Here is a 19,543-nt window from a genome sequence, read left to right on the forward strand (position 1 = left end):
ACAAATAGCTTTAACAAATAAAAAAGCAACTAATCTGTATAAATGGACCCTCAAAAGTATCAGAAATTGTTGCCTTGATGCTCAGTGTGGACATTTTATCTGTGGCCCTCTACGGTGAGGTTGGCCTGTTGCAGCAAAAACAACCAAAAATTTGAAGCACCCTAACAACTGGTGAATTTATTATGGCATAGGCATTTGGAATACTTCAAGTCTGGTGTTTCTAAACCATCTTCATGTAAAAAGCATAATTTATCTCAAGGTCACCAAAGAACGGGTGATAGTCATGAGATCTCTATATTCCAACATTTGGTGTAGCCAGCACCAACCATGACTGGTAGAAGGTGTTCCGGTCTACCTATGGCATCACGTAAAGGCATGTTTGGATCCAGAAGTACACCAAGCTCCAAATTTGCTCTTTCAAGAAGAATGAAATCCCTTTCCCTTCAAGGCAGTCCTCCACAATTAATGTATCTGTCTTGTTTGGAAGGAGTCATCATAATCCAAATGTGAGTTCCAGAATGTAAGGGGTAGTCAACCTTTTTATACCTACTGCCCACTAATGCATCTTTCTTGATGGTAAAATTTCCTTACCGCCCACCAGTGCTTGATGGAAGGAGGATTCAGCTTGTGCCATAGAACCTCCTACCGCCCACCTAGAATCCTGAAACGCCCACTAGTGGGCGGTAGGGACCAGGTTAACAACCGCTGGCATAAGGCTTTCATGGACCACGATGCACTTTATCAGATGCATAAAGTATTACACTCAGCAGATGATGTTTATAAGTGGTCCATGTTTCACAAGCATATAATAAGGTTGGTAGTACTAAGAGCGCTCCAGTTGGAGAACAGCCTTTACCAAAGGTGTCATGGGCTTTGAAGAAACTCGATCTCAGGACGCAAGGGAGAAACGTGCTAAGAGGAAGGCCCGCTTGGCAAATCCACACCGTGATCAACTCCCGCCTGGAAACCAGTGTCCCCACTGTGGAAGGATGTGTGGATCCAGACTTGGCCTCCACAGTCACTTATGGACCCATTGTTAAAATTGTGTTTATGGAAGACAATCTTACTCAGCTACGAGTAATCGCAGAAGAAGAAGAAGAAGAAGAAGAAGAAGAAGAAGAAGAAGAAGAAGAAGAAGAAGAAGAAGAAGAAGAAGAAGAAGAAGAAGACACTCGGCAGGCATATATAGTTATAAGTAGAGAGAAAGGAGAGGAAGAACTGAGCAATAAAGTTAGATGAGGGAAATGCAATAAATGTGTTCTGTGACAGTTCCATTAAAGCTTAAATGTATACATTTGTGTGGTAACACACAAATAGATCACCGGATTATCATCAATTACTGCCATTGTGAATGGCCACTATTCTTATTTTGCATACATTTAAAGCTGCAATGCAATTGTCACAGACTGTATTTTTTTTTTGCATTTCGTTTCCGTCTGGCCTCACCGTTTACATTTTTCTCTTTACACTCATATACCTGCCAACCGAAGATGCATCTGATGAAGCACTCTAGTTCTCTACTGGCTGTTGATGCTAGATTTTGCTCCTTTGAATGACATGCACAGTTGGTAATGCAGTGTGCCCTTCCTTTTAAAGTAAAAGTCTCAATTTCATTTCATGCTTTCATTGAATTTGAAATTGGTGCAGGTGCATAGGAACAGAAGATGAACTCCAGAAGCCCTGAGGGAACGTCATTCAGATTGTGCCAGGCAGGCACAGTAATACCAGCGCTATCACCTCAATGCTAATCTGGCACCCTGGGTGTTTTTACTTACGGTATGTCATAGGGATTAGAAGAGATGGATGTCATGGATCACTTTGGCACAGATCTTAAACCATTTTTGAGAAAACAGTTAATGTCTGAAGCTTATATTTCTCCACATGAAGGACAGAACAGGATTGGAGACTTAGCTCCCAGGCTAACTCTCTGCCTAGTGTGCTAGTTGTCGACACACAGTTTTCATGTGTGAGAGACTGTATTGCGCTGCATTTTGAAATGGTACAGTAAAGTCCAGGAAGGCTTTGAAGTTTAGAAAAAGGCAAGTAAGAGGGGACAGGATAGATGTTAATTTTGCATGGTGTGGAGCAAGTACACCCGTTCTGCCATAATAGTAGAACTAGGGATCATCTAATTACCTATAGATTTAGGACAGAAAAGGACGGTATTCCTTCACACAGCACTTAGTTAATATATGATATATGAAACTGACTCCTACAGGAGGCAGTGATGGCCACCGACTTGGATGGCCTTCAAATTCATGGAGGATAAAGCTATCAATGGTTACCAATCATGATGGTTATGTTCTGCCTCCATGACTGGAGGCAGTATGCTTTTGAATACCTGTTGCCGGAAATCACAGGAGGACGGTGTGCTATTGTGCTCAGGCCCTGCTTACAGGTTTCCCACAAGCATGTGGTTAGCTACTAATCAGAAGATGCTGGACTAGATAGGTAATTGTCTTGAATCCAGCAGGCCCTTCTTAAGTTCTTATGAAGCCGAGTGTTAGGCAGTTCAGGACTGGCAAAAGGAAGGACTTCTTCGCACGGCATGTAATTGAAATATGAAATTTGCTGCCACAAAATGTGATGACCAATGACTTAAATGGCTAAAAAGGGGGATTAGGCACATTCATGGAAGATAAGGTTATCAGCAGCTGCTAGTCATGATAGTTACATGATGGCTCTAGGATCAGAGGCAGTGTGCCTCTGCATACCTGTTCCTGGAGATGACTATGGACCTCATGTCCTGTATGTGGGCATTCCACAGGTATCTGGTTGGCCACTGTGAGAAAGATTATATTGGAACACATAGGCCTTTGGTCTGAACTAAAGAAGACTTCTGCTATTATAGCTTCCTGAAAATACAGCTCTGGGATGCTTGAACTTGAGGAACTATGATTTATTTAAACCAGGGTTTCCAAAATTAGATGTCCAGCTGTTTTTGGATTATAATTTCCATCATCTCTGACCACTGGTCCTGCTAGCTAGGGATGATGGCAGCTCTAGTCCAAAAACAGCTGGAGACTCAAGTTTGGGAAACCCTTATTTAAACCATGGTTCTTTGTAACAAGCCAGAAAGAAATTGTTTTCAGATCCTGTCTTGTGGTAAAAAAACAACAACAGTCTTTAACAGTGATAACAGTTCAGACGTCTCAGGGTACCGTTGCTACTTTAAAAATGATAGGGTGAATGATGAGAGGGAAGAAAGAGTACATAAGCCCATGGCTCACCATATACCATTCTAAAAGTGAGAAACCATGGTTCCCTGTTACATCTAAATCAAGCCTTTGTGTCTTCTGCTATTACTATTGCTATAAAACATTCCCCCCCCCCAACCTGTGGGCAAAAAAACACCCATACATTTGTAAATTCTGTAAATTGCCATGGACCTTGTTCTCCTTTCAGCTTAAATCTGTGATCTTGAACTGTGTTGCTTCTGTTTTTGGTGCAGTGCCTAATACTCTGGTTGTGCTAAATGAATGCAAAATTGAGATAGTCATCGTTCTTGCCATTATGCAAAGTTGTAATAGTTGTAACTTGCCATGTGTTCATGCAGGATTAAAGGATTCCCCCCCTCACCCTGCTTTGATCATATGTCTAGGGCAGACAGGTGCCTATGCAAGCAACTGCATTACCAACTCTTTACCAGCATACAGGTCCATGCATGCATGCTACCTCCTACTTTGGTAGCAGATTTGTTTTTGATTACAGTAACACACTATTTTTAGCTACAAATTAATTAAAAATTTTTTAAGTGCACTGCTTTTGGTTAATGCCCATTTACAGTAAATTTTTCTTTTGCATTTGGGTTGTTCAGCGGCGTTGCTGTTGTTGTGTATAATTTTATTCTGTAACTAAAAAAAGTAAACAGCTACTGCCTCAATTCAGTCTGCCCTGTTTATATGATGACTTTATCCACAGTCAAGGTCAACATTTTCGGCGAAAGAGAGAGCTAAAGGGCATTCAACATCTTGGAGCCATTTAGAATTTTCATGGATTGGGCACTGATGAATTCTTGCATGGCCGTGTCTATTTATTTTAATTTATTTAGAGGGATAGATGAATTACTAAAGGAGGGCACTAAAGCTTTTTTTCAAGGGGGGGGAGGTACTTGAAGTAGAAGGTACTGGAATGGAGATTCTGTCTCTTAATCCAGTCTCAGGATCCTGGGATTAATGGAGAACAGAAATGTCACTCACCTTAATGAAATTGGCCTAGTTTATGGTTTGCAGGGATTGTGTAAATGTGCAGGCTTCTGGTGTGGAGTCTGCAGCCACTTCACTCTTCCCTAGTCTTTTTAACTCCCATGCTTAGCATGCCATCTGAACCCGGACTCATGGCTAAGCTCCCTACTCGATGACCACCAGCTGTAGCCAAGAAAAATCTTGAGTATAGCTTGTGGTTTGTTATGTAAACAGCCATTGTAATCTTTTACCCAAGAGTGACACCAGCTCTCAACATGAGAATGAGGGGTAGCCTTTTGCTTGTGGAATGCTCTCCACGGGGTGGCATACCTAGTGCCATCTTTTATCTATTTTTATGTGTCAGGCAATGGCTTTCCTATCTATCCAGGCTTTTGGCCCTGATTTTGAATGGCATTTCAGGCATTTGTGGATTTATTTCATGGGTTGGGATCTGTGAAACAAACCAATCTTTTATCTCTATAGATGGGTTTTTAGGCTTTTATTGGTTGTATTTTTTAAAAAAATTAATGTAAGTCACTTTGGGTTACTTTTGTGAGGAAAGTGATTAGGAAAGAAGAAGAAGAAGAAGAAGAAGAAGAAGAAGAAGAAGAAGGAGGAGGAGGAGGAGGAGGAGGAGGAGGAGGAGGAGGAGGAGGAGGAGGAGGAGGAGGAGGAGGAGGAGGAGGAGGAGGAGAAGAAGAAGAAGAAGAAGAAGAAGAAGAAGAAGAAGAAGAAGAAGAAGAAGAAGAAGAAGAAGAAGAAGAAGAAGAAGAAGAAGAAATATTTGAGAATTCAATTGTTAGACCAGGGGTCCCCAAACTTACCCGGCTTCGGGACGGTTCCTCCGGCGCTGATCACGCAGTGGGACGGAGGATGGGGAAATGCGCTCCCATACGCGGCGCCCTCGCTTTTTCTGGCGCGGCGTGGGAAATGGTTTCTGCACATGCGCAAACGTCATTTCCGGTGCACATCCGGGTCGGCGCAGCACCAGAAATAGCTTGTGCGTGTGCGTATGGGAGCGCATTCCCCTGCTCTCCGGCCTGCGCGTGCGCACAAGTTATTTCTGGCGCCGCGCTGACCCGAAGATGGGCAACTGCACCGCAGGGCACCAATAAGAGCAGGGGGTCGCACAATTGGCTCGCGCGGGCCGCATCCGGCCCCTGGGCCTTAGTTTGGGGCCCCTATGAAACTGTGATAAGAATATATTATTTTACAGTGCAAATTAGTAATGTCTTCTCAGAAGTAAGCCCCATAGTGGCTTTAATTCTGATGGTGGACTATATACCCGTAGTTAAATTTGTATACTTTTGATCATTTGAGGAATAGAAGTTTTAGCCTTTCTGTCTTTCCTGACTGGGATGATTATTCTTTTTCAAAGCAATTCAAATGAGTCCACATTTGCTTCATGTCTGACACGTTTTGCAAATCTGGTGTGACACTGAACCAAACTTTTCTAACCCTTCTCTTGATTTGTCATTTGACATGCAATTTTCCAGAATTTACTCAGATAAATTCCAGAGTACTAGCACCTTGGTGGAGATGGAGCTCCAGCTATCTTGAGGGAAATGCAATGGTTACCTTTAATTATATCAACAAGGACTGTGAAATATATTGGTTTTCCACAGACTTGAGTGGAAAATTTATCTTCGAATTCTTCCTGTGTAAGCGCTGCAGCACCAAACTCTAGAGTCTGCACGGAAACACTGTGCAATTTACATAATTTCTTTAAAAGAAACCTGATGTGTTTTTCCCTTTAGAAGAAAAGGGCTTTTGAATAGAATCTTAATTGTTCCATTTGTTCAAGGTTCCCCCTCCCCCTCTTTTATTTAATCCATTTTGAGGGCTTATTTCAAGAGCTTCAAGACAAAGGTAGAAAAACAGTTAAACAAGATACAGACCTTCTCGTAGCCTCAAATTGCACCCAGAGTAAATGGATGTCCAACCTCAGTCCCCTTCACTTCACCTCCAAGTAATTGCAACTAATTGTTTAAGTTTCCAACTGGGTTGGCTTTGCATGTTTTGAAGTTCTGTCTGCTCTAACATTTTATTAATGTTACTTGATACAAATTCAACCTACCAATTTCAGGCACTGAACCTCTACTTTCTAGCCCAATCAAACCTGCTAGATCATTCTCCCATGTCCCCAGTATGTAGATCACCTTTCCCTAGACCAGGCATCCCCAAACTGCGACCCTCCAGATGTTTTGGCCTACAACTCCCATGATCCCTTGCTAACAGGACCAGTGGTCGGGGAAGATGGGAATTGTAGTCCAAAACATCTGGAGGGCCAAAGTTTGGGGATGCCTGGTCTAGACAGTTCATTAAGAACTAGCCATAGCAAGAATACCAGTGCTTTTTTAATTTTTACTTGTGAAAGCATACTGGTGTTGCCTCCAAAATTTGAAGCTATCCTGTCTTTCCTGAATTCGCAGAAAATGTGAAGCGATTCAGGAGCTCCTAAAAAAATTATGTGTTAAAAGTTGGTTCTCTGTCTTGCTTGCCAGTTCTCTTTTTGGCAGCTCAAAGTTGGAACTCCTCTATAAATGCTCCATGTGGAAATGAAAGAGGAAGACAAAGCTATCTCCATCACAGGTTTCAAAGTCCAGAGGGAACAAGTATGATTACAGGAGCAGAGGGATCTTCCAAACTGTTGACTGCAACGAAATATTAAAATGCAGTAGTCTGTCAAACATTAAAAGCTTCCCTAAACAGGGCTGCCTTTAGATGTCTTCTAAAGGTCTGGTAGTTGTTTTCTCTTTGACATCTGGTGGGAGAGCATTCCACAGGGCAGGTGGCACTATCGAGAAGGCCTTCTGCCTGGTTCCTTGTAACTTGGCTTATCACAGCGAGGGAACCACCAGAAGACCCTTGGCACTGGACCTCCGTGTCCTGCATATGGCAAAAATCCTGCACAGATGCCTAATAATAATAATAATAATAATAATAATAATAATAATAATATGCTTTCTACGTACACATGAAGATGATTTAGAAACATCAGACTTTAAGTATTCCGAATGCTGTGGCACCATATATTTATATAAAGATATGTTATTTGCAGTTTTATTTTTGATCTTACGGCAAATGAAATGATGTACGTAATACCTTTTTTTTTTGCAACTGCCAGAAACTGGAGAGACATTTTCCTTTAGCGGTTGACCATGACTCCAATATCTCTTTCCTGATTGGTCACAATAATAATTTCTGACCTACTAAGTGTATATGTGTAGTTGGTATTTTTTTTTTGGGTCCAAATGTGCCTCATTTTGTACTTTTTAACATTTGACCCCATTTGCCGTTTCGATGCTCATTCACCTACCGGTAGTTTGGAGAGATTCTTTTAGGAGTCCTTGAAATTCTTTTTAGTTTTTACCATCTTGAATACTGTATTTGGTATCATGAGAAAACCTGGCCGGTTCCCTCCAAACTCAGTTCATTTATGTGTAAAAAGCAGTGGTTCCAAAACAGATCTTCTTAGGACCCCGCTTCTTACATTCTCTCCAATATTGTCACGCAAAGGACGGATCTTGGCAAAGGGAGGAACTGGTTCTGCATGATTTGTTTCACACTAGGACTTTCTGCTACATGCAAACTAGGCTATTATCTTTAACCTTTCATTATGGGATTGCTTATTTAGAATTGTGCAATATCCACGGCAAGGTTATACCCAGTTTTCCTAGATCACGAACCGAGGCTGAGAGAAAGTAACTTTCCATGGACTACATCCATCTGAGTTGCACCCTATTTACTAGAGTGACTACATTTCAGGTGCATTGCTTGGAGAACCCTAGAATCGCAGAGTTGGAAGGGACCACAAGGGACATCTAGTCCAAGCCCTTGTAATGCAGGAATGTTTTGCCCAATGGAGCTTCAACCCATGGCCCTGAGATTAAGAATCTCATGCTCTACCAAATGTAGAAAGGGAAGAAATAGAAACAATCCACTGTATTTTATTCTATTCACTTTGTGATTTTATTACAGAGGCTATGTACAAGTTCGCTGGAAGGATTAGAGGCATACTTGTTGGGCATTTAAGCTCTATGCAAATATTAGCATTTTATGGAGGAACAGGGATTGTGTGAATGCCAGCCACTCCCATCTCCACCCTTCTAGCACAGATGATATTTGCCAATTTCACTTCTCATTTGCATAGGGCCTATATGCATGGACTGAATTCTCACCATTGGAGAAGGCAAGTTGTGTGATTTGTGTTTGTTCACGAAGGCTTTTTTGCAAGGATGATGGCTGCGACGATCACACGCCGCTATAGCCAAATATGCGACGATCCCACCTAAAATGTGCGGATCCCACCAAATTAGTGATGTACCTCCCTTATCTATCACTAGCAGTGTGTCGAAGGAATTCAGTTATTTTACAAACAACCCACTATTCCTTCTTCCTCCCAAATAAACTCCCTGTTTATATATGGGGTTTGCTAGTAAATGAAGTGCAGTTCCAGCTCTCCAAATAACGTGGCTCAGTATCCTTAATAACTCCAGGCCAGTGTTATGGGAACAAACTTGTGCCCACAGTAAGGATTCCCTTTCACCTCAGGTTCACCTCAGCAGCTGATTGCCCTAGAACCCTTGCTACTTTTGTGGCACTTGCCTCCCCTGTGTGTGACCTTGAGGTATAAACTATTCTCCTGCTCCTCAGGTTTAGTTTTGCCTCCTCTCTTCAGTCACCACCCTTTTGAGTTCAGATACGTTGCTGGAATAAGGAGGAACATCCGTTTTTAACACAACATTTAAGAAAGCTTTATTTAACTGGAGGACATGTAAAATTCTTTATGGTTTCATTCGTATAAACTCTTAGTTCATTATCTTAGTTACATATAACTCAGGCTAGTTAATACAGTTCTGGTAAACTTCTCAAAACACTCTACTCTCCAGTACCACCCACACACTCCCGCTCCCAAAACCCTCTCTCAACTCTCTCTCAACAGAATTAACTGCTCCCCATCCCCTTTAAACTAGTGGCAGTCCCGCCCCTCAGGAATGGAATGCGTCAATCAACTAAGAGGCTGGGTTTAACACTTAACCCCCTGGAGTTCTATTCAAGCCAGCCCAATCCGTCACAATGGCCAACCTATGAGTGCTAGAATGGACAGGTAGGCTGGCACAGCCAGCTCATTCTCAGTAACTCCGCTCTCAGAATATTAGTGCAGCCTGAGGCTTTTGCTTTCTAGGAATGTTAGTTCTTTTCTATTTATTATTAATTTTTAAATGTTGGGTTGTCAAAATTTGTTGAGGGTGGCATCTTTTACCCCCCTTTTCTTTAAATGTGGGTCAACAATCTCTTGAACTTCCTAAAGAAGTAAAAAAATATAACAGGGAGGTAATTACTGATAGGGATGCTACTCTGTGACAGTGGTGCTAAGTGCAATGGCCTTGCATACAGTGCATACAATTAAAAATGCTACGATACTTTGGTGACCTGAATGTTAAACAATTTCTAAGCAGTGCAAATGCCTGGGGTGATCCATATTCTCTTAAGGATAATTTGGTCAAGTTATGGAAGGTCTCGGGTTTTCTCCCCACAGAAACTCTTGAGGATATTAAGCTTCTACTCAATTAGAGCAGTTCAGAATGCGTTGTAATTATTGAAACAAATAACAGGTATACCTAAAAGTGTTTAATAGCTGAGAATTGCTACCAAATACCATAATTTGTTCCCAAGTTATTTCTGTCTCTTTGTTTTATTTAGGAAGACTTCTTTTCTTGAACTTGGCACTTGGTCTCGCAAACTGGACCTCCTTCTTTGCTTTTCCTTTTATTTATTTTTAAATCTTCCTGTTTGTTGCTTCCACGTCTTCTGCATCCTTTGCTTTGTTTTTAAGGGAATACAACTTACCTTGATTATTTATGTTTCTAGCTAAGCATATTGTTGATCATAAATATGTTTACTTTGTTCTTCCTGTTTTACTCCCAAGTTCTCTGTTTTGATTTAAAATATGATCTGTAAAATAAGATCTGTGTACGATCTTCTAAGAGTTTAAAGCACCTCACTTCTGCTATCACCAATCACCAACCAATACAGTAAACAATTTATACAGCAATATGCAAGATTGCCCTGTGCTTGTCATCCCCACATTAGGGGGGTGCGCGTGTGTGGTAAGAAGGCATTATATGAAAGATGTAAGGTTGCCTCACACCAACCAGTGCATGTATGGCTGAGCTGCAAACCAACCACGATGTATGGCTGAGCTGCAAACCAACCACGATGGGAAGTCAGGATTCATTTTTGACTTGCCGATCGTAGTCGGTTTGAGTGAAGCAGGCCATGATTCTTGATTTGGATGTAACTCTGAGCCAAGGTATGGTGTTTGTTGTTCCCAGAAAAGTTAGGGGAGGAGGAAAGTAGGAGTCATCTCCACATTCATGGTAAACCCATTAATTATGGTTTACCATGACCTGCAAACTGGTTCATTGTTCCCTTGATCAATTGCTGCTTCCAGTTTTGTTTTTTTAAAAACTTCAAAGCAGCTCTTTGTCATGTGATCTCGAGCAGTCACATAATGAATTTGATAACATCATAATGTGATCGGCTACATGGTGACATTGCTGTTGGTAAATGGAACCCATGCTTCAAAGGAGGTGGGAGAGGAAATGCTTCCCCAGTAAAACCAGTGTGACCAGTTGCCACAGAATATGTGTGAGGGTGTGTTTTCGGATGCCTGTCCTGTCGGAAGTAAAGCATTGTTCTCATATCTGTATTCTGATGTGGACATGAATGCACACCATCGTTCAGCAGGCTCTCCTCTCCAGGGCCGTCTCTAGGCCTGGGCTGGGTGGCGCAATGTGCCCGGGCGCCTGGTCACCAGGGGCGCTGCTGTGCCCAGAGGCATCCTTCCCATTTGGCTGAGTGGCCCCATGCGCCACCTCGCCCGCCCCTCAGCAAGTCCGCCGCCCTCCACCGACTCGGGAGTCTCCTTGGGTCTCCTCAGAGGAGGAGGCACCACGGCGAAAGCCCCACAGAGCTCGCCTGCCTCCTCCCCGCCCTCTCCCTGCCTGTGGCCAGCAGCGCCAGACGCTGCTCTGTGGGTTTTTTGGCATGGCTCCGTCTCCTCCAAGGAGACCCAATGAGACTCCCGAGTTGGCGGAGGGCAGCGGACTCGCTGCTGGGCGCCCCTGCTCCCTCAACTCAGGACCTGGTGGGAGGCTTTGAAGCGGGCTCTTTCCCTCCCTTCTTCCTTCCCTCTCTCTTCCCCCCTCTCTCTTTCACCCCTTCTTTCCTTAGCATTTGCTAATTTCCACCCGCTGCTTCTTGTCAGCTTCTTCTCTGGGGAACCTTTCCTAAAAATGGTCAACAACTTTGGGGGTCCCCCGCCTAAAAAAGGTTGTCAATTCTTGGGAATTCGGGGGGGGGCGGGGCGCCGGAAGGATCTTTGCACCACGGCGCCGGATATGCTTAAGACTGCCCTGCTCCTCTCTTTTCCTACGATAGATATCCATTCGTGAATAGCTGGATGCCTTTTTCGTATACTTTAAAAAAAAATCATTTAAAAGGGGATGGATTTTGCGGGGCAGAAAATGTTCATGAAACATACATTTGCCTCAGCATTATTAGTTTTACATGGAGCAGTGAATGAGATATTGCCTGTGAACATTTTGACTCTTTCAGGACACTCTCATTGTGAATGTGTGTGCTTGAAGAAAGAAAAGGGGTAGTGTGAGATAACAGCCATTTTTCACCCCCTCACCCTTTACACCCATTATCTGATTCTTTTCAGCTAACCCAGCATCTAGAGTGCAAGCTGGTGACTGCCACAGTATGTCTGAGAGATGGGCTAAATGCATTGCAATTTGATTCTGCCCCAAGGATCTTGGACGTTGTCATGCATTTGTCAATTCTGGGAGTGAGTTACTAATGAACTCAAGTTTCCCCACTTACTATCTCTTGTCTTAAATTATTTCTGCGCTTCAGAATCCCGTTTCTGACATTCTTTCAAAATGCAATAAGAAAAGTCAAAAATGCTGTAGTCTGCAGACTCTGACCCCTGCTCTGTAGTTTTTGCTTCTCTTAGCTATTAATCTAGCTGAAATTGCTGCTTTTGACTGTATTCTCATTTTATAATGCAAACACTTGTTATCTTTGCCATACAACAGTGTAAAGATACCCAGCATGGGTCTTTGCTCAGCCTCCAAAGAAGATTATTGCTGAGATATCTGTGTGCCTGCCTGCTTATAGTTCTGAGAAAGCTTGAGGGAAAGAATTGATTACTATTGGTAACTTAATTTACCGCAAACTACAGAGACACAAAGAGAAAGCTACTTCAAAAGCTTTTGGTTTTTACAAAAGGATATGCTCTAACTGTATTTCAGCAGTGTAGGATTTCAGCCACTTTCTTTAATATGGATTTGTGCGAAAGTAGTTGTGTTAAGACAGAAGGAAATGATAAGAATCTGAGGATTAAGATGTCAGATGAGAAGGGCAGTTGAGTGGCATGAAGCTGAGCGATGCTCAACTCGTAACAAGCTTTCTTATAAACAGACCCCAGTTCCTCACCTAATTGCAGGTTGTCAGTGCTCGAGATGTTCAGCTAACTGGGTTGGTTGGCTAATAAAAACATAAAGTTCTTGGTTCTCTTGCCATTGTTAATAGTTCCAATTTATTTTTAGATCGACGTTCTAACATCCCCCCTCCCTCCCTTTTAGCACACAATCCATTCTATGGGCTGCTTTTTTAAATTTCTTGCTTAATTTTAATGGAAATGTTGCAAGCTGACATTCCTGCAGCATGCGTTACTCGATTTGGCTGACAATATTGGCAAAAGGAGTAACCGAATTATTATTCAGTCATGGGTTTTTAACAGCCGCGAAGCAAGTGGATGTTAACTAAATGATGCAGTTTATTCCTTTCGTTCTTGCTGCCAGCTTGCCTATTGCAGAGAGACTGCCAGCTTTAAGTAAAGTGGTACCCAGATGGCAGTAGCATGACGCCCACTTGGTTATAGAACCTAAGCAGGGAATAACTCGGCAGCCAGAACAAGCTGTGGGTCAATTGAGGGGGAATGCCTGTTGCTTCACAGTTTTTGCATATGTAAATCTGTTAATGTTATGTCAGTGTTGTGCGGTCTAAACACAAGCGGTGCCTTTCTCTGGGGCCCAGATGAACTTGGACGGCAGCCCAGTTAATGAGGATCTTAAGAGAGTAGCTTTTGAGAAGGCTGCTTCCTCAGTGTGAACTCATTGCTTCCTGGACGCACTCGCTTTCTCCTTAGCCGAAGTTTTTGCATGTAGGAAGTTCCCCTTGATAGGCTGACTCCATAATAGGATACACAGACTTAAGATTTTATAAGGCTGGGCAAAGAGATTGTAGGAGTGTGCGCCATGCATCTATTTTTAGTCCCCCAGCACTGAAGACAATTCATTTGGCCCGGGCTGCGTCTGCTTCTCTCACACTTTCTCTGTCTGCCACACTTCTGCACTCTTTTCATCAACTACAGATGTGGCACACAGCCGTCTCAGAAAAGTCATGAACTGTGTCGTCTGCGCAGTTTTAACAGCCAACATCTGTTGCAGCAGCCTGATGGAAGCGGCATGGAAACAATTTTAGGGGAAAGCTCTAAAGTGTTTTAACTTTTGTCTATCGTTCTGGGCTTTGGAGATAATTATTTGCAAACAATTGCATCAGTAGATAGGCTATAAAAATCAGATTGCAAATCCATTTGCCCATTAACAATTGAGGTGGGGAGGGGAGGGGTGATATAGTTAAAAAGTTTTACTGTTGTTGTTGTTGTTGTTGTTGTTTAGGATTGGTAGCTCTTAGAAATCTGCTAAGAAGAAAGGAAAGCAAGGTTTCTCCTCAAATATCTGTAAGAGGCAGGAGCCATAAGCTGTGGTGCAAGTTAAAGGCTAAAGGGTACCCATTGCATTGGTGAGCAAGCCAAAGAAAATGATCCAGAAGGTATTGTAAAATTTATAACCCAGGTGAAAGGCATTAAATATGTTCATTTTTGGTGAAGTAAAACTTTCTAATGTAAACCATTTTGCAAATTTATATTCATTGCTCAGTACTTCTTAAAATATTAAGGGTCCAACCCTGCAAAATCTTGCTTGTTTGCGGAATCCCATCGGGTTTTTCTTATGCGAATAATCACTTGTAGGAACAACAACTGGGCTGTATAGACTTTTATGTAGCCTAACAGGCATGGCTTGATTTCTTTCTCTTTACGTAATGAGGGCTGCATTTCTGTTTATTAGATTTAGTATAAATTTTCAAAAGCACCATAATGATTTAGGGGTTTGGGCCATCCAATTCTAAAATACCTATGGTGAGATTTATAAAAAACAGAAATGAAAATTTTGATTTGTCCTAGGGCTGGATTCAACTACTTTGTTGCGCTAGGTGAGGCAGTGCAGTGAGCCCCCCCACAACAGGGTCCCCCCTCCCTGTGCACCCCTGTACTCTGTCCATATCTGCTCTGATGGGTTGGGAGAGCTCTCAGAACTGTGAGGGAGGAACAATCGCCTTAATGTGTCATTGAATTCCACCCCTAGAGCATAGCTGTCAAGTCCCCCCCCCCTCTTTTTAAGGGAAATTCCCTTATGCTGAATAGGCTTCCTCGCGAGAAAAGGGAAAACTTGACAGCTTTGCCCTAGAGTCTTTATATAAAATGTCTAGATCCTGAGCAACTAATTCCTTGGAAATTTTTAATCCAACATGTCAATGGAATTTGGTGGATAAGTCACACTTGCTGGCAAAGAATCAACATGGACACGGGTGGTGCTGTGGGTTAAACCACAGAGCCTAAGGGCTTGCCGATCAGAAGGTCGGCGGTTCGAATCCCCGCGACGGGGTGAGCTCCCGTTGCTCGTCCCAGCTCCTGCCAACCTAGCAGTTCGAAAGCACGTCAAAGTGCAAGTAGATAAATAGTTACCGCTCCAAGCAGGAAGGCAAACGGCATTTCCGTGTGCTGCTCTGGTTCGCCAGAAGCGGCTTTGTCATGCTGGCCCCATGACCTGGAAGCTGTACGCCGGCTCCCTTGGCCAATAACGTGAGATGAGCGCTGCAACGCCCGAGTCGGTCACGACTGGACCTAATGGTCAGGGGCCCCTTTACCTTTAGTTTATGTGCACATTACCTTTTCAGGGGGATTTGACATCTGTGCTGTGCTGTCATCTGTCCTGGTAGAGGCTTTCCAGCGATATACTATACCAGTCAGCTTACCCAAGGGATAAAACCATATGGGCAAGATTCAGATTCTTACACGTATAAAGACTCCCATCTTCTGGGGAATGAAGCCTTCTATGTGTGCACGTTGATGTGCTCTCAATATTTCTGTTGTTCCAAAGAAGAAAATAAAGGGCTCATTCAGTGTTGTATTCAGGTTTTTGTGGGGTTTTTTTACTATGGGTTCCCTTATCACCACCACCATTAGGAGTGTTAGAAGAGCCTGCTGGATCAGGCCAGTGGCCCATCTAGTCCAGCATCCTGTTCCCACAGTAGTCAACCAGATACCAGTGGGAAGCCCACAAGCAGGTTCTGAGCTTTTCCCTTGTAATTTTGGCCTCAGTATCCATTGGGATGGGGCGGGTGATAGAAGCTGTCACTCCTGTTACTCTCTCCTATCATAGCTTTCCTAGTTAAAGGAGGTGGGTGCGCTCCCAGAGGTGACATCTAGGAAGCTCCGACGATTGGCAGTGGTCTCCTTGTGAATTGATGATGAAGGGTGAAAAGAGGTTATGTGGTCCAAGCTACTTTCCTCTGAGGGAGTGTGTCCTCATCTTCAAATCAGGTTTACGCCTTTTGTGTGTACTCTTCAGCAAGAACTGTTCAACCCTTACCATTGGTTTCGGAGGGCTAGCTTTGTTCTTTTATTTTTTTAAAGTTCAAGATTGTGCTGCAAAACACCTGTGAATGTTTTTTTTTTGGGGGGGGCTTATAAATGTGATATGAAACGTAAAGGAAAATGAAAACGTGCAGCTAAACAATGGATTCTGCCATCTTCCCCCCCCCCTTTTAAATGTGCTGGTGATCTACTAAAGTGACATTAATAGTCCTGAAAGTACAGTTTTGGCTGATAGGAATATTCCCCCATTCATTGGTCTCCTGTAGTTTCAATGACATTTGCTAGCATGGCACTCAGGAGAGGTGCGTGGATGCCTACTAGCATTTCAAGTCAATAGGCTTTGTTCTCTGGAACCAGATGGGTCTCTGCGAGTTTCTTTTCTTCTTCTTTCGTTAAAAAAAAAAACTTTTATCCCATGCAATGTAATATGATCTTCAATATAGCCAGACATCTATCTGAATATTTACAATGTGGGAATAAACTCAAGGTTGAGGATATGGACCAGCAAGAAAAGACCGAATTCTATAAAGCACTTTAGGAGCTTCACAAAAGGTTTACCACTTAGAGAAATCTCATCATTCATGCCATCACTTTAGGCCTTGGCAATAACTTGTCTAGTATCCTCATGTAGTTTGAGCTAAAGTTTTTTCAAAGACCTGCAGCAAATTGCTAATATAATTGAGGTAAATCAAACCATGCAGTGGGTTGGATATGGTGCATCAGTTCCGTATATTAATAGGGCACTACAGAACTCCCCACCAAGGCAATAATTGAGCAAATGGAAGGTTGTGTTAGCAGAAATGGTGTATGTGTTTCGTTTGGACTGGAGGAAGAAGAAGAGCATTTTCTTGGGAACGTCCAAATAAATTTGTCTAATGTACATTATTACTCTTTACTTCACACTCAGTTATTCTAAGAACCTAGTTATTGTTTGTAGCCATATTGTTTAATTTCCCGTGTTTTAAAATTATTGTCCTTCTCTCTATTTAGAACCCCACCACACACTGCTGTAGTTGGGCCTAGCACCTAGCCTGACATGGTAAGACAAATGTCTCTGCACCCCACCGCTTGCCAGAGGGCCCTGCTTGTTTGTTGGGGAAATAGTTGCCAATCATTTCAGTGCAGTGTGCACAGGAACCTTTAAGGACAGGGTAGAAGATAGGAAGAGCTTGCTGGTACATCTAGTCCAGGCATAGGCAAACTCGGCCCTCCAGATGTTTGGGGACTACAACTCCCATCATCCGTAGCTAAGAGGACCAGTGGTCAGGGATGATGGGAATTGTAGTCCCCAAACATCTGGAGGGCCGAGTTTGCCTATTTTAATATTCTGTTGGAAGCTGCCCAGAGTGTCTGGGGAAACCCAACCAGATGGGTGGGGTATAAATAATAAATTATTATTTATTATTTATTATTATGCCTGATCTAGTCCTAGTGGCCAACCAGAGGCCTATGAGAAGTCCAGAAGGAGGATCTGAGTTAATTAATGCTAAATAATGGATATATGACATGGACCTACCTTCCAGCTGCCATGTACCTCTTGCATGTAGGAGAGGGGAGAGTCAGATGCCATTCTGAGATGCTGACAGGCTGTGTCTGCAGCAACTTAGTGCTGCCTGTATCACAACTGGTGTGTGATTGCAGAGAACATGGGTGGGTTTTATAGTCCCTAGAACAGCACCAGTTGCCTCCTCCTTAACTGTTGAATTCTTTGCATATGGATGTTCGTACCCACAAATACTGATTGCAGATTTACAGTAAGACATGGGCCCCGAACCCAGTCAATCAATCAATCAACCTATAAATAGTTACACATTTGTATATTGTATGAATGTGTATACAATTCTTCAGTTGCACTCCCAGAATGGTTTATAATAAGTTGCATAAGAAAGGCCATAAGAATAGCCTGCTAGATCAAGTCAATGACCCCATCTAGTCCAGCATGTTGCTCTCACAGTGGCTAACCAGATGCATTTGGGAAGCCAGGGAGCAAAACATGAGCACATTTCTCCCTCCATAGCTGACAGCAGGGGGTGGTGGAAGTTGAGAAAATCTGCAAAGGGGGCAAAGAGCCTCTTTCCTTGCCACTGCCTGAATCCAAGCTGGATATTCTGCGGCTGCTTTTCCAGAAAAGAAAAAAGGCACCAGGATCTCCAAACACAAGTTGATTCACTTCTACGGGACTCTGATCTCGGCTCAGTTCAAGATGCAGCCCCTGAAAGAAATTACTTGCCAGTTGGGTTTTTAAATCCGCCTTGCCTTTGAGGGTTGTCATGCAAATAAAACTGAAATGGGTGAAGTTCGTGCAATTTTAGCCTTTGGTGGGTTATATCAAGGGCTTTAAAAAGAGCCTTAGGAGACCACCTTAAGAGACTACCTTGAAGAGAGGCGCCGTCACTGTCAGAGGCAGTATCCCTTTGAGTACCAATTGCCGGGAGTCACAAATGAGGAGAGTACTGTTGGGAGTCACAAATGAGGAGAGTACTGTTGTGCTCGGGATCTGCTTGTGGGCTTCACATGGACATTTCTGGGTGGTACCGTGAAACCTGGATGATGGACTAGGCTATGGCCTTTGGCCTGATCCAGCAGTGCTCTTCTTCATAGCTGCCAAGTTATCCCTTTTTTACAGGGATTTTCCCTTATGCTGAATAGGCTTCCTCATGAGAAAAGCGAAAACTTGGCAGCTATGGACTCTTCTTGCAGTCAATGAAGCTGCTGAACAGTGTGAGCTGTTGAACGTCCTACAGCAGAATTATTTTCCTGGCCATGTTCATTGTAGTATCTCCCCATACCAAACTGCTTTTAAAGCCTTTTAAACAGTTTTTGGGGTTTTGGCAGTGGGAGAGCTGCTGTCGAGCTGTTGGCTGGGAAAAAAATACTTAGTGCATCTGGTGTACACATGTTTTTGGATTGTGGCCTATGCCTCCAGCTAAGTTTTTGTGTGAGTATGCAAGTCCTTTAACATGACTGCAGTCCTCCATATGCTTAATTGTGTTTGTGAAGCACATCGTGGCTATGTATATGTGCACCTACATAAATGTATGTAGTCCTTTCTTTCTTTCTTGAGAGTGGGGTGGGGTGGGGCATATGTTTAATTTGCTTTTTTTGGAATTTATTTATTTATAGGTTTTGTAAGTTACCTGAGATTTTTTTTTTAAAGTTGTCTATTAATTTTCTGAATGCTGATCTCTGGATCACACCACTTATTACTGTTTTTCGTATTTTATACTAAAACAAGATTTTATTTTATTTTATTTTTGGTGCTTTTATATGTAGGTTATTTGCTATCTGTATGAGGTTTTGTTATATGTTTTAGAGTCTTTGACTTTTTGGTATATTAGATTCTTTGAGTTCTTTATTGTGAACCACTTCAAGATGTGCTAGTATATAGCAAGCAGTCTATAAGTTAACAGAATAAATAAATAAGTATCTCACAAGAGGAGAGAGGTTCAATAAGAAACTCTGATGGCTATATGGCTCTTTGAATCCTTACTGTTTTTTTCAGGATGTTGAACCTGCATGTTTTCTTGTTCCCAATCTTCAAAACTACAACACTATTACTGATGAA

At 42.6% G+C, this 19,543-nt stretch overlaps 1 protein-coding gene across 28 annotated transcripts in view; it reads left to right on the forward strand.

Annotated features, from left to right (window-relative positions):
• FOXP1 (forkhead box P1) overlaps window positions 1-19,543 on the forward strand; it is a 544,444-nt gene that overhangs the window by 23,854 nt on the left and 501,047 nt on the right. For 3 of the 28 annotated variants that reach the window (XM_088662402.1, XM_060271343.2, XM_088662394.1), the window contains exon 3: window positions 16,969-17,017. The exons of the other annotated variants lie outside the window; for them this stretch is intronic. The gene's annotated coding sequence lies outside the window, so the exon portion shown is untranslated. The remainder of the gene's footprint in view (window positions 1-16,968; window positions 17,018-19,543) is intronic. 28 annotated transcript variants of the gene reach the window in all.

The sequence above is a fragment of the Zootoca vivipara genome, chromosome 2 (genome assembly GCF_965207765.1).
Source record: "Zootoca vivipara chromosome 2, rZooViv2.hap1.1, whole genome shotgun sequence".
Taxonomy (NCBI): Eukaryota; Metazoa; Chordata; class Lepidosauria; order Squamata; family Lacertidae; genus Zootoca; species Zootoca vivipara.